Source organism: Ursus arctos, unplaced genomic scaffold, assembly GCF_023065955.2.
Source record: "Ursus arctos isolate Adak ecotype North America unplaced genomic scaffold, UrsArc2.0 scaffold_14, whole genome shotgun sequence".
Lineage (NCBI taxonomy): Eukaryota > Metazoa > Chordata > Mammalia > Carnivora > Ursidae > Ursus > Ursus arctos.
Window position 1 is genome coordinate 4,772,525 of NW_026622808.1, and position 15,522 is coordinate 4,788,046.

At 40.7% G+C, this 15,522-nt stretch overlaps 1 long non-coding RNA gene across 3 annotated transcripts in view; it reads left to right on the plus strand.

Annotated features, from left to right (window-relative positions):
• The window catches only part of LOC113271231 (uncharacterized), a 251,948-nt gene that overhangs the window by 8,639 nt on the left and 227,787 nt on the right, over positions 1-15,522 (plus strand). The window lies entirely within an intron of this gene.

The window sequence follows — 15,522 nt, forward strand, 5'->3', positions numbered from 1 at the left end:
AGCATTGCCCTGCAACTCTGGCTGAGGGAATAGATTTTAGGTGCAGCAGTGAAGTTCCTACTTTGTATCTGTCCCCCTCCTCTCCTACTAGGCAAATGGAGATCCTATCCCTATCCAGTAGAAATTAACATGATGGTAAATGAAAACGCTATTGATTCCCTTATCACAATAACAAGAGACATATCAATACTTACTGAGGAAGAAAGTTGCAACCTTTACGAAGGGACTATACTGGGATAACAAATCCGCAAACCTTGACACAAACCAAAGATTTCTGTCTTGCTCACTTAAAGCTTGACGCAGGCTGGGTGACTTCAAGATTGGCCATCCTCCAGGCAGTAACTCAAGGATCGAGGCTGTTTCCATTTTCGTATTGTGACTCCACCACTCTCAAGATGTGGACTCTATGGTCGTCACCTTAGAGGAAGAGAGTGTGAAAGACTCATGTATACTCTTAATTCCCTCTGATAGGGAAATGGTAAATGTCTCTTTTATTCCCAGCTCATGGCTCAGAGCTAATCCAGTGGCCCCACCCAGCATAACTACAATGCATGAAAAGACACACCATCATTCTGTGTTAGGAGAAATAATATCGTCGTTCTGTTAATTCTCTCCAATATAATCTATGACTGTAACATAATCCCAGACACAGTGCCTAATAAAATGATTCCAAAGTGTTTTAGGAAGAATAATGAGCAAGAAGAGCTAAGAAAAGTCGGAAAATAAAATGGAATAAGATAGGGCTCCCATTAAGGTTATTAAAACATAGTGGAAAGTGCCAGGAGCTAAAATAATTTGGTGGTACTTGCCCAAGAATAGGTAGCAGGATCATTGAAAAAGAATGATAAGTCTGAGAACAGACCAAAGACTATATAAGTATTTCACATATTTAAATAAGGACGATGTGTTAAATTGGTATGGAAAAGAGTGCTTATTTAAATTTAAATTCCAGTTTTTATTATTTAAGTTTTTATTTAAATTCCAGTTTAACGTAAATTGTAATATTAGTTTCAGGTGTACAATATAGTGATTCAACACTTGCATACACCACCCAGTGCTCATCACATCAAGTAAGAGTGTTTATATAAAAAACAGTGTAGGGATCACTGAATTATCCCTTAGGAGAAAAAAATGTTATGTCTATTTCTCACACTGTTCTCCAAAGTTTGTTTTGGGTGGATTAAAATTTTTAAATAAGGTAATAGAAGAAAATATAAGGTTCGGAAGGGAAGTCTAAGTACAATTTAAATCATAGACTCCATAAAGAGAAAGATACATGCATTTTTTAACCTAAAAATTTTAAACTTGTCTGTGTTCCAAAGAGCAAATTAAGTTAAAAGGCAATCAAAAATGAGGAAAGAAATTACATCACATACGACAGACAAGGAAATACCACTATTAAAATGTGAACAGCCTTAGAGATAAATACTAAATGCACAAAATTAAATGAACAGAGAGGAAGATAATATATTTTTCAGTAAACATGGTGAAACTTCAATATCATTAATGTAAGAGAAATACAAATTCCAAAAAAAAAAAAAATGATATAATGCTCTACCTATTGAATTGGCAAAAAAAAAAAAATCATCATTCAGTGCTGTTAAGAGTGTAGGATGATGAGGAACGTAACCTTGTATACCTTCTCTCTGGAAGGCAATTCGTATTAGAAGCCTCCAAAGTTCTAATCTGTGCATTCTACTTCTAAGGATTTATCCTAAGGAAATAATGATGGATTTATAGAAATAATTATCTATTAAAATATTTATCCAAGCTCAGTTTCAGGGGCAAAAATGTGAGAGCAGCCTGAGTATTCAGTTCTTGGTAAATATCCAATAATATGTCTTGACTGAATAAATTGTTTTATGTCCATATGTGCAGACATTGTAAATATTGTTGTAAAGGTTGTTTATAGGCATTAAAATGTTCATAGGCTCTTTTTGAATGAACAATGCAAGTTACCTACAGTATGCTCCTATTTTAATTCTGAAGAGTTTATATGTGCATTAAAAATTCTAGAAGCATATGTTCAAAATTAGCAGTGGTTACTTCTGGTTGGTAGAATTAAGGCAATTTTAAATATTCCCTTTGATTGTATTTTAAAACATATTATACAATAAGCATGCCTTAATTAAAAAAATGGACAAGGTAGAGGGGAAAATAATTATGGGACCCCCGGAGGGCCCCCTGCCAAGATTCAGAACGTGGATCAACAAAAGAGAATGACTGTTTTGCCCTTATGGCTCCCTAAAAACACATATTTCAGAGTTGGCTGCATACTTTGTGGTAGCTTTGTATTCCCAGGGCTGAGTTTTGCAAACAAGCTTAGCAAAGTACAGCGTGTGCCCCTTCAGGTGGTTTTTGGAGCTCATCAGGTATGAGTAACACTAGCTCATTTATCTTTGGATGAGTTTGTGTGGAGGGCTGAGGTGTTGACAGAGCCTGAGCTGAGAACAATGTTTATTTATATCTGCACACAATAATTCATGTCTCTCTAAATGTAAGACGCTTTCCTAATTTGCTCACAGTTTGCAAACATTTGCCGTTCTCTCCACTGGTGATCCCTCGTTTGGTTTGGCTGGGCTTGAGCAAACGGTGAGGAACATGACAGTGAATGTTGCTGAATGCTGTGATTCATGCGCGGAAAGGGAACATTTGCTTATACTGATATACGCTGGAAACGCGGAGATCTCTAGAGTTGTGTTTTGCACCTTGACAGCTAATTAATATCTGCATTGTTTGTTCTAGAAGATGTTTTTAACTCTGTGTGTGTGTGGCCAGTTGGTGTCCTTCATAATGTCCTGGTTAGGTACCGAACTATCTGTGGCTTTACAGAATGAAAATTCCTATAAGCCTAGGTTTATTATGGAAATTTTCAAATATATAAAAAGCAAAGAAATCCGTATAATGACCCTCCTCAAATATGGGTAGGGGTAATTGCTTCAGCAACCATCAACGCATGGCCAGTCTTCTTTTCTTTATAATCCCAACCACCCTCCCACACCAACTGTTAGATACTTCCGATGCCAGCAGAGTGGGAGTTCAAGTCAGAAGTCTTAGACTCTAGTAAGTAATTTTGAATTGTAGGACAAGAAAGAACTGAGCGAAAGAGTTGGGAGTCAGGTACACCAGATCTAAATCAGGCCTAACCATTACAGTTTGCTGGGTGATTGATCCTAGGCCGCTGAACTTTTCTGGCCCTCATCTGTAAAATGGAATTATAGTGTATAATTTGTAGGACAACCAAGTTAAACCCATGGTACCTGCAAAGGACCAAGCACCATTCTTCATATCCAGCAGGTACTTAATTGTTATTTTATTACTCTTTCTATTCCTCTCTCTAGAGTGGAACATCTCAAGTATAGAAAGTTCTCTAAATGTTAACATGTGTTCCAGTCTGGTTTAGGGTCTGTGTGAACGCAATGAAAACTCCTAGCTCAAAATCAAGAGTAAGATATTTTGGAAGAGGCCCATTAATTCCTTAGTCATTCTTCCCAATTAATGTCTGATCTGAGGCAAGTTGCTCTGCCCTAAAAAGTATCGTTCTTCTCATCTTAGCTTTGAGAAATGGGTTTGTCGCTCGTGTTGAAAGGATATGTGTATTAGTAACTGTGCTTGCGGCAGCCACAGGGTGTGCTACTTAGATCTCCTTCGAGGAAGAGCCTGATGTTCATCTGTAAGGAGTACAGTTAGCTGACAGCCTCCAATGCCAGCGCCTTCAGGATTCAACCCAGCTTTTGAGTCGACACCATATTCTTTCTAGAAATGTCCCAACCAGTGACTGCACATGACATGAATATTAGCGCTTGGCGCCATTTCTGTTCGATGTGGGGCTCTTCCAGGGCTCCCCACTGGATTAACCTAATCTTTGTCAAATCTGTATCATAATCTGAGGCTTTCCCTGGGCTCCCTGCTTACCTCCCCTTTCTTCGTGGGAGTTAGAGCTCCATTAGGCTCTCTAATCTTTCTCTGTCAGTTCTGCTTCCTGCCCCTTTTATTGTTCACAGGCATCCCACCCCTTCCACTGGCCACCTTGCAATCCTAACTCCGTTCCAGAGGATCCACCTGATACACGTGGTATGACACCTGCCTTCCAAAATTACAAGGAACTATCTCATTTGTACAAGTTAGTAGCAAACTCCAAACATAAATGCTTATATTGCAGAAGTTTATGCCATGCTCAAAAACAGCCATACTTAAAAAAACAACTTCGCATTGTGATATTATTCTTTCATCCTGGAACTAACATTTCAGAATTTTCCTTACAGGCCCCATATTTCCCTTGGCCATGTCTTTTGTGACCAATTAGACGATGACATTATCCCTTCCCGGCCTTCTTTCCAGAATGAAGAATAGGATTCTTTTCTTTCCATTCTTCCATTCTACCCTTCTTGATCAGTGCCTTGACCTTTTAAGTTTTCCTTCTCCAAGTATGCATTTCTTGAAGGTTTTCAAAAGTTTACTTTAAAGCGATGTCTTACATAGAATCAAGACAAGAAAAGTCTCTGTGTTGAAGTTATCTGAGTCCACATGTCATATTCATTATCTAGTTCAGCCATGAGTCAACGTTTACTTATAGGGGCCCAGCATCCATTAGGGGTTATACTCTGTTGCTAATGGTGTCCCAAATAAAGTAGTTTTAAAAACAGAAAATTTAGGGGTGCGTGGCTGACTCAGTCGTTAAGTGTCTGCCTTCAGCTCAGGTCATGATCCCAGGGTCCTGGGTTCGAGCCCCACATCGGGCTCCCTGCTCAGCGGGAAGCCTGCTTCTTCCTCTCCCACTCCCCCTGCTGGTGTTCCCTCTCTCACTGTGTCTCTCTTTGTCAAATAAATAAATAAAATCTTTAAAAAAAATAGAAAATTTACAGAAATCCAGAATATGATGGCTTTGTAAAGTCAACTTCAAGCAGTATGAAACTATATATCTCAGAATCCCCTTTCCTGTGTGTCCCTGGTTAGAGTGGGTCACAGAAAGGTTCGGGGAGGAGAAGGCCCACGGCAGTCATTTTGTAGCTCACACATGTTATCGATTATCTGTTGGCTCACCCCATTGGTGTGAGGCAATCACCTGGGCCCACCGTTGTTCCGCCTTTTTTTGGATCCTTCTTTCATTTCTTGGGTGCCTGGGTCAGGTGTATGTATTTAGCTCCATGATAAGACCCCCCGGTTTCTAAGGGATGTTTACACCTCTCAGATCAGAGTCAGTAAGACCTACCATGGGTTCGGTCTGTCCCACGGACTCCAGATTGTGCTTGTGTGTTCCCTTTTGTTCTTGTCTTTCACCTCCTATCCATCTCTCCTTCTCAGCTGTGTGCAGCTCCAGCATCAGGGGCAAAGACAAGAGCCTTAGTTATGAAACACTGCTTAACCAGCTCCTACAATTAGTCGAGGTCCAGTCTCTGTCACAGAACACATGCAAGCACACATGCACGCGTGCACACACACACACACGCTTTAGTGATTCCGCTTCTCTGATGGAAACTTACCTGATACACAGTAGACAACCCAACTTCAGAATGGCGGTCCCATCCAGTCATGAGGGATTCAGCCCCCGTGTCTTCTAGCTCAACCACCCTTATTACAAGAGCTTCAATCTTCAAGATCCCAAGGTGGAATCATCATACTGCAGTCATCATTTCCTGTCCCGGCAAAAAGAAGGGGAAGAAGAGAAAGCCAAAAAAAGGGGGCTTTCCCCCCATGCTTCACTCAACAACCACCACTTACATCCTTCCTCTTTTCCCCCAAATTCAGAGAAGTTGAAAAGTGGAGTTGTTTAATGTGGTCACTTTTGAGGATTTCACTACCAAGAAAATGAGAAATTAATGCTGGAAAGTTTAATGTCCATTTCTCCCAGAGATGGGAAAGGTGTGTAGCCCCAAATTTGGAAGCGTGAAGTCCCAAAGTCTAAAATCATCTGTGTGTACCTTCACGGAGCAGCTAATGGAATAGAGTAGAACAGCGGGCATAACGTGGGCCCCACATAAGTGTGCAATTGAAGTTAAAGGTCTAAGATTGATGTGGAGGGCTGGAAATAATTTCTGTGCAGTTTTTGTAAAGGGGAGGATACACTGACCTGGGGAAAGTTTTCTGGAAGAGGTCACTTTACACCCTGATTTCAAGAAGAATGTAGCAGAGTGGAAAGACTATTGGGGATGATGAGAATATGGCAGGGGTTGAGGGTGGGGGACCAAAGAAAACCGAAATAAAAATAAAACATTTCTGATTTGAAGTCGGTGACAAATGGATGCTAGTGACAATTATTTGAATTGTGTGCTTTCGATTTCAGGGTCTGTGTCTGAATCTGGGTGCACATGAGATGTGCATTTCTGTAAAAGTGAAAAGTAATGTGTATTTTTCCTTGTTTCTGACTGCTTCCTGAAAGATTTTGTTGTCATTGCTGTATACCGAAGACTTTTAAACATAGAACATTTTTTTTAAATCCATATTAGAAAAAAACACATCTTAATTGGGAAACAAACTTTATAACCCTTCCCAAGACTTTTCCATGACTGTCCCCTTCAAATAATAACTAGGGCAAATCTGGTATAAAGGCTGGAGAGCTGAAGAAAGTTTAGAAGAGGAGCCAAATAGGAAAATTACTGTATTAATTTATTTTTCATTCATCTCTTCCAACTATTGCTTCATAGAGAAGAATGCCAGAGACCTTTATTTACCATGCCTGTATTTATTTACCAGGCTGCTGCTTTTAAAATGGGTCAAGATGTCCTATTTTGTTTTAAACATCTTTTTTTTTATACAATTATACCTTTAATTTGGGCTCAAAACTAGTTTGTTTTTTAAAAATGAGAGGACAAACACAGTGAGCTTAAGTAAGTTAAGATGCTTTAAACATCGACAAAATAATTGGTATGTCGTACAGATTATGAATTTATCCATAAGTTGTGAAATATTTGTGCTATTAGAAAACTTTGTCTAGAATGTGAGAGTTCAGGATATTGCCACTATTTAGTATCAGAAAAAATCTGAATGTGCTTAAGAATTCCTTAAATGTTGTTTTGGAGAATTATGCTGTTTTAAAAAAACACACACAGAAAACCAAAAATGTTTTTCTAAGGAACTACATCGTTTGCCAAGTTAAAAAATGTGCACTTAATGCTGATTAAAAGCATGATGTTATGTAGTGTCTCCGTCTCAAAATAAACAGTGGTGCCTGACTGGGCAGAAGAAAGTGTAGCAGGTGTAACTGTCAGCCTACAAACATAGGGAAGCAAGAAATGTATCCTCTTTTATTCAATTTATTTCCCTTTTCCGGTAACCACTTTGCCTTCCAGCCCAAGCTTCTGTTCTACCGTGATGGAGGAAATTTAGACTCAGTCAACTCTGGGTCCACTGCCCTTTGCACTGTCCCCCGCTCCCTGAAAATACTTGTAAGCTTATCTAATAAGAAGGTGGACATTTGTCAGGAGGGGGAGTGACAGGTCAGGGAAGAGCAGGTATTCATCATTTGAGTGCTGGTTACGATTTTGGTTTTCTCCAGCTAGCCCCCTGTGTCCGTGCTCTCTCCTTCCTCCATTTCCTTGTCTGTGAAGTTCACAGTGGACCTGTTTCTCCATCCTTCGGCAAGGCCCCTCGCGATGCAGCAGTTTCTTTGCTGGTCCTGCTCCCTGCTCTGGCACAAGAAACAGCAAGATGTAATGTTGCCTTTGCCTAGATATGTCCCATAACCATTTCTTCTCTGGAGGCTTTCTGTCTCCTAAGGAATCTACATGGGGATTGCAAATCTAGCTCCTCTCCTTACCTCCTGACCTTCCTGGGCCTGATTTAAGTGCAGGAAACTGAGCCCCTGTTGCTCAGGAACCACCCTCTCCCTAGGTCTCTGTGAGCATGTATGTTGCCTTCGTGCAAATCAGAAAAAGGCACCCATCTGGATGATCCAAATAAGAAACAGTGTGCCCTGTGGATGGCTGAAACCATGCAGGCTTACTGCTTGGTTAGCAGAGTACCTTTGTGCTAACAAAGAGGCCTCCTTCTTCTGGTAGGGGGGGCAGGGGGATTGGAAGTAGAACAGACATCCTTCACCCACGATCTCATTGTTTCTCTGATCATAGGGAAGGAAAATTTCCAAAATCTATGCTTTTGGAATACGGGTATTTGAAGCTCAATAGCCAGAAAGAGATTCCTTTTTCTCCCCCCACCCCCTTTTTTTTTTCTTTCTAATACATCACTTCTCTAAAGACAAACAGCCCGGAGTAACGTGATTGCTGCTTTAATGTGTGTGTGTGTGTGTGTGTGCGCGCGCGCGTGCGTGTTATGCGGGGAGGGGGAAGCCAGTAAGCCAGTATCTGCCGATCTCTTAGTCCTTCCAGGCGGTCGGAATTCTAATCTGGCAAAGAGAAAGGATGTATTTCCCTTCTCCCTTCATCCGGGACTGAAACGTTTGGAAGGGAATGAAAACAACTCCGACAGAACCCATCTCAACTTTCTGAGCAAGGCAAACACAGATTCTCCGTGTCAGGTGGAGTCACTGGAAACATCAGAACGCATTTGGCCAATGGTTCAAAATCAGGGAACCGGATCAATGAGCCCCATGGAAGTTTCCTCGTGGACTTGGGTACCTGTGAGGAGTGAGATATACGTGAAAACCATTCTCACAGCTCTCAGTAATTCATAATGTGATAATGCATTTTGTTTATTTTTCCTATGTTTTATCATCAACACGATTAATAATCTTGCTCTTGTCAGGGATCGCAATGAATGAGTCCAGCCAACAGAGGAATATGTACCTGACCGGGATTGTATTCAGATTTTGAGGGAAATAGGCAGATTCTGCCAGAAGTTTATCCCTGTGACAGACTTGGAAGCATGTGGAATTCTCATAATTCCGTTTTGGCATTGGATTAGGCTCACAGAAGTATGTGCATATCCTGAGATGATTTTTTTTAAAGAGTAAGAAAATAAAGCTTCGAAAACACATGTTACTTGTAAACCATCACCACCTGCTTGCTGTGTTGTCTATGACAACATTCGAGAGTGAACAGGCACGTTTTCACCTGAACGATGGATGTACAATCATCCTTTGGCTCCTCGATGACCAGCTCAAACTTCTAGAAAGATATGCAAATGTTTGTATCAGTGTTTCTCATTCTTCAAATGCATATGAGCCCCCTGGGGAATTTTTTTTTAATTAACTCATTTGTTTTTAAGATTTTATTTGTTTATTTGAGAGAGAGAGACACAGAGATAGCGAGAGAGAGCAAGAGTGGGGAGGAGAGGGAGAAGCAGACGCCCTGCTGAGCAGGGAGCTCGATGTGGGACTCGATCCCAGGACCCTGGGATCATGACCTGAGTGGAAGGCAGATGCTTAACCGACTGAGCCATCCGGGCCTGCAACCCCTCTGGGGAATTTATTATACAGTTTGTGATTCAGTAGGCCTGGGGTGGGGTCTGAGTTTCTGCATTTCTGACAGATGTCTAGGTGATGCCAAGGCTCCTGGACCGTGGACCACACTTTCAGTAGCAGTGTTTTATATGGCTAGAGGATGGAAGGTGTAGCTCCACTGGGAACTCCAGGTGATCTCAAGTTGGCCTCCTTCTCCACCTTACCCACCGTGGTTCCAGCAGGTGGGGCCTCTCATGGTGCTCGGAGGGGGTTGTGCGTCTTAGTAGGTCTGAGATGGTAGCGAGTCAGTGCTGCTCTGAGTGTGTGAAGTGGCCCACGTATCAGGCTTGTTCTATGTCTGGAGGACTTAGTGTATTCAGGGTGATTACTTTCTGGAGTAGTCAGTTTGGATCATCATTGGGTTTAAAATATGTTTGTGCTGGGCCACATCTCTGGTGAGGTCTATGTATCAGGGGTGGTCATTGTGTCCAGCCTCTCAGTCTATTGAATGTTTAATACATCAGGGCCATTGTTGTCAGTCTACCTGCATTGGTCAACTTTTTGGCCTTTGTATTCATCCTGCACCACGTCATAGGACTGACGAAGGCCATGTAGGTAGCTCTCAAAGTCAGGGGTGCGGGCCAGGGGTGGATTTTGCAGGCAGGCTGGATTTCTGCAGGCCCAGAAAGATCTTTCTGGCTCGGTCATTCTGCAAAAGGAGTCATCCTTAGCCTCTTAGAAGGAGAGGTCTGACTCTGCTTCTGCTCATTATCCATGTCCATTCCCATCCCAGATGTTCCACACATGGAAAGATGCCTCCAGGGAGCCTCAAGAAAGTGTCACCTTTGCCAGATACCAGCCTGGGTCAAAGGGTTCCTCCACTTTCTCTCTCTAAAACAAGCCAGCCAATACAGCAACGACCCTCTCCTACCTCCTGTCTTGTAGGCTTTTTCATAGTAAGGAAAGTTAAGAAAAGCACAGAGCTCTGCCCTGCCCCCAGCCCCCGTCTCTGGGCATCAATTTCTCCACCGGTAAAATGGGGAGGATAGTTCTGACTTGTCGGATTTGGGGAAGGGTTAAATGATGTATCATGTGGAATGACTTGTGTGCACAGGGTAAAATAATAAAGGATGACAATGTCTTTTAGCCATAATGAAAGCATAAAGTGAGAAGGCTGAAGAAGCACACAGTGAAAACAAGGCTCAGCGGAACCTTAGGGAAACATAACTAAGTTTTGCATGGAGAGCGATCATATAATTTATTGTCCAAACTGGAACACTTTTGAACGCTATCCTGTATTTAGCTATTAGTGACTAGATGGCAATATAACAGATGTAGGCAGACCCTCAGCAGGATGCATGCTCCCCCAATTTATACATATTTAAGTTAAAAAAAAATCCGTAGTCCATATTCTCCAAGAAAACTGGAGAGGTCATTGCTCACTTACCAAAACACTCTGAGATAAGGAAAGAATCAGATAAAAAGTAAAGAGTGAACTAGAAACGATTACTAAACATCAATAGAAACAGGGAACGGGAGACTGGAGAGTACAGAAAATGAATTAAGAGACTTGGGGGGAAAGTTCAAGTTCTTCTAGAATTCAAAGGAAAAAACGAAGAAGAGGCTCAGGTCATGATCCCAGGGTCCTGGGATCGAGCCCAGCATCTGGCTCCCTGCTCGGCGGGAAGCCTGCTTCTCCCTCTCACACTCCCCTTGCTTATGTTCCCTCTCTTGCTGTCTCTCTCTGTCAAATAAATAAATAAAAACTAAAAACAACAACAACAACAAACGAAGAAGCTTATCTGAAAAAAAATGTATAAGAAATGGTGCTGTCACAATTTTACGTCCATATGCAAAAGAAATTAATCTAGACCTAGACTTCCCCCCTTTTAGCAAAAATTAACTCAAAATGCATCATAGATCAACACAAAAAATGCCCAACTGTAAAACTCCTAGAAGACACATGGGCGAAAATCTAGGTGACCTTGCATTTGGTGATGACTATCTTAGAACACCATTTAGGAAGTCCTGCTTTACAAAAAAGACACTGTGAAGAGCACGAGAAGACAAGCCCCAGACTGGGAGGAAATCTTTGCAAAACATATATCAGTTAAAGGACTGGTGTTCAAGGTTCAAAAAGAACTGAAAAACAAGAAAACAACCCATTAAGGGGTGTCTGGGTGGCTCAGTTGGTTGAACAGCCGACTCTTGATTTCGGCTCAGGTCATGATCTCAGGGTCGTGGGATCAAGCCCCGCAATGGGCTCCATGCTCAGTGCAGAATCTGCTTGAGATTCTCTCTCTCTCTCTCTCTCCCTTGGCCCGTACCCCTGCTTGTGCTCTTTCTCCCTCTCTAAAATAAATAAAATTTTGGGGAAAAAAAACCATTAAAAATGAGCCAAAGATAAGAACAGATATTTCGGCAAAGAAGATACACAGGTGGCAAATAAACATAGGAAAAGATGTGCTACATCATATGTGAGTGGGGACGTGTAAATAAAACAATGAGATCCCACTACCCACCTTTTGGAACGGCCCAAATTCAGTATACTGACAGCATCAAATTCTGGAGACCATGCGGAGGATTGGGAGCTCTTCTTCATTGCCAGTGGGAATGCAAAATGATACAGCTACTTTGGAAGACAGCTTGGCGCTTTCTTACGGAAGTAAATACATTCTCACCAGATGATCCAGCAATTGTGCTCCTTGGTATTTACACAAATGAGCTGAAAACTTATGTTCCCATAAAAAGCTGCACACAGATATTAGGAGAAGCTTTATTCATAACTGCCAAGTCTTGGAAGCAACCAAGATGTCCTTCAGTAGGTGAATGGATAAGCAAACTCTGGTCCATCCAGACAAAGAATATTATTAAGCAATAAAAAAAATAAAGAGCTATCAAGCCATTAAAAGGCATAGAGGAACCTTAAATGCACATTGCTAAGGGAAAGAAGCCAATCTGAGGAGGCAACATACTTTATGATTCCATTTATATGACACTGTGGGAAAGACAAAACGGTGGAGACAGTTAAAAAGTCAGGAGTTAGGAGGTTATGAGGGAAGGATGAATAAGTAGAGTACGGGAGATTTTTAGGGAAGTGAAACTATTATTCTGCAAGTCACTATATGAGTGAATGGAAGCTATTATGTATTTATCAAAGGCCCATAGAATGTAGGGGCGTCTGGGTGGCTCATTTGGTTAAACATCTGCTCAGTGAGGAGCCTACTTCTCCCTCTCCCTCTCCCTCTGCCCTTCCCCTCACCCCACTCGTGCGTGCTCTCTCTCTCTCTCTTTCTATCTCGTGCGCTCTCTCTCTCTCCAATAAATAAAATCTTTTAAAAAATCCTATAGAATGTAGTACAACAGGAGTGAATCCTAATGTGAACTATAGACTTTAATTTGTAGTGATATATTCATCTGGGCTCACAGGTTGCAAGAAATGAGCACCTGAACTCAAGATTACTTTGCTCTCATTTTTTTCCCTGAAAACTAAAAGTGCTTTAAAAAGTCTATTAATTTTAGCAATATATGAAGAGTTATAGAAGAGAGATGCTCTGAAGAGAAAATCAAGAAATTTCATATATACACAAACGTACTTCTAGTAAGAAAGAACAAAGCATGCAAAGAGAAGCAATAATGAGAGAAATTCCTGCTTTGTCAAAGATTAGTTGACCATAGAGCCGAGGGTCCATTTCTGGAGTCTCTATTCTGTTCCGTTGGTCTATGTGTCTGTTTTTGTGCCAGTACCATGCTGTCTTGGTGATCACAGCTTTGTAGTATAGCTTGAAATCAGGCAACGTGATGCCCCCAGATTTGTTTTTCTTTTTCAACATTTCCTTGGCGATTCGGTGTCTTTTCTGGTTCCACACAAATTTTAGGACTGTTTGTTCCAGCTCTTTGAAAAATGTCATTGGTATTTTGATCGGGATGGCGTTGAAAGTGTAGATTGCTCTGGGTAGCATAGACATTTTAACTATGTTTATTCTTTCGATCCATGACTATGGAATATTTTTCCATCTTTTTGTGTCTTCTTCAATGTCTTTCAACAGTGTTCTGTAGTTTCTAGAATACAGATCCTTTACCTCTCTGGTTAAGTTAGTTCCGAGATATTGTATGATTTTTGGTGCTACTGTAAATGGAATTGATTCCCTAATTTCTCTTTCTTCAGTCTCATTGTTCGTGTATAGAAATGCAGCTGATTTCTGAGCATTGATTTTGTATTCTGCCACATTACTGAATTATTCTATGAGTTCTAGTAATTTGGGGGTGGAGTCTTTTGGGTTTTCCATATAAAGTATCATGTCATCTGCAAAGAGAGAGAGTTTGACTTCTTTGCCAATTTGAATACCTTTTATTCTTTTTTGTTGTCTGATTGCTGTTGCAAGGACTTCTAGGAGGAGATTATGCTAAGTGAAATAAGCAGAGAAAGACAATTATCATATGGTTTCACTCATTTGTGGAACATAAGAAGTAGGAAGATCGGTAGGAGAAGGAAGGGAAGAATGAAGGGGGGAATAAGAGGGGGAACGAACCACCAGAGACTTTGGACTCTGGGAAAAAAATTTGAGGGTTTCAGAGGGGAGGGGGGTGGGGGATTGGGATAGGCCGGTGATGGGTATTAAGGAGGGCACGTATTGCGTGGAGCACTGGGTGTTATATGCAAACAATGAATCATGGAACACTGCATCAAAAACTAATGATGTACTGTATGGTGACTAACATAACATAATAAAAAATTTGAAAAAATAATGAAAGAAATTATGCATGATTTTTTTTAAAACCAGAAAAAGATTTAGATATTTAAATGAAAGGGCAAAATTAATATCAGGCAAATTTGGTGAAAAGAGACCTAGATTATCTGAATTAAAATTTTTTAATTTCAAGAAATTTCAATGTAATGGGAAAAACTAGGGATAATTTTTTTCCCCTGCAAAAATAAATACCAGAAGAAAATGAAGATTAAAATATAATTCTTCAGGGGAAAAAAAGTAACCTAAGGATTCTATATCAAGCCAGTATGGGATTTTTTTTTTTTTTAGATTTACATATTTATTTGAGAGAGAGAGAGAGAGCATGAGCAGGGGCAGAGGGAGAGGGAGAGGTAGAAAGAGAATCTCAGGCAGACTCCACGCTGAGCACAAAGCCTATGTGGGGCTCCATCCCACGACCCTAAGATCATGACCTGAGCTGAAACCAAGAGTCAGACATTTAACTGACTGAGCCGCTCAGGCGCCCAAGCCAGTATGGTTTTACGTGGAAATGTGACAGAGATATTTTTAGATATATTTGGGGACTAGAAAGTACACCTCATGTTATGCCTGTCCTGAAAAAAAAAAATGACCTGAAAATGTCCTGCTCACTGGAAATAAATTACAACAAAGACTTCGAGAATAAGAGAATATTTTATAAAAAAAAATAGTGATGTATAATGAAAGCATAAAAAAATGTTGACGTTTACGTAATCATTGTTACTGTGATCAAGAAGAACTATAAACGAAACAGAAAAAAACAAAAAAAAATCTTGAAACAGACTACACACTATATCATGAAATATTTATAAATACTGCTCATACTAGAAGCCAAAAACTTTCCAATAAATCCCAAATCATAGGAATTATACAGGCCCCAAATGCAAGAAAACTTAAAAGTTTTAGCACAAGCATAAACACCCAAAAAATAAAACTTCTTGGCAATTAAAAAATATCTTGAATAATCTGAGATGAAGAAGAAATCAAAACAGCAATTTCAGACTACTTTTTGAGATTACATATCACACTTAATCAGGTGTGGATTAAATTGTACTTAGAGGTAAATTTATTACCTTAAGTACAATGAGAATAACTGAACTAAGTTCAATTCAACTCATCTTTTCTTTTTTTTAAAGATTTTATTTATATGAGAGTGAGAGAGAGGGAGCGAGAGAGGAGGAGCAGAGGGAGAGGGAGAAGCAGACTCCGTGCTGAGCACTGAACCTGACTCGGGGCTCGATCCCAGGACCCTGAGATCACGACCTGAGCTAAACCAAGAGTCAGGTGCTTAACCGACTTAGCCACATGGCTGCCTCCAATTTAGCTCATTTTTTTGTTTAAGATTTCATTTATTTATTTGAAAGAGAAAGAGCACAGAGGGAGAGTGAGAGGGAGAAGCAGACTCCCTGCTGAGCAGGGAGCCTGATGCAGGGCTCG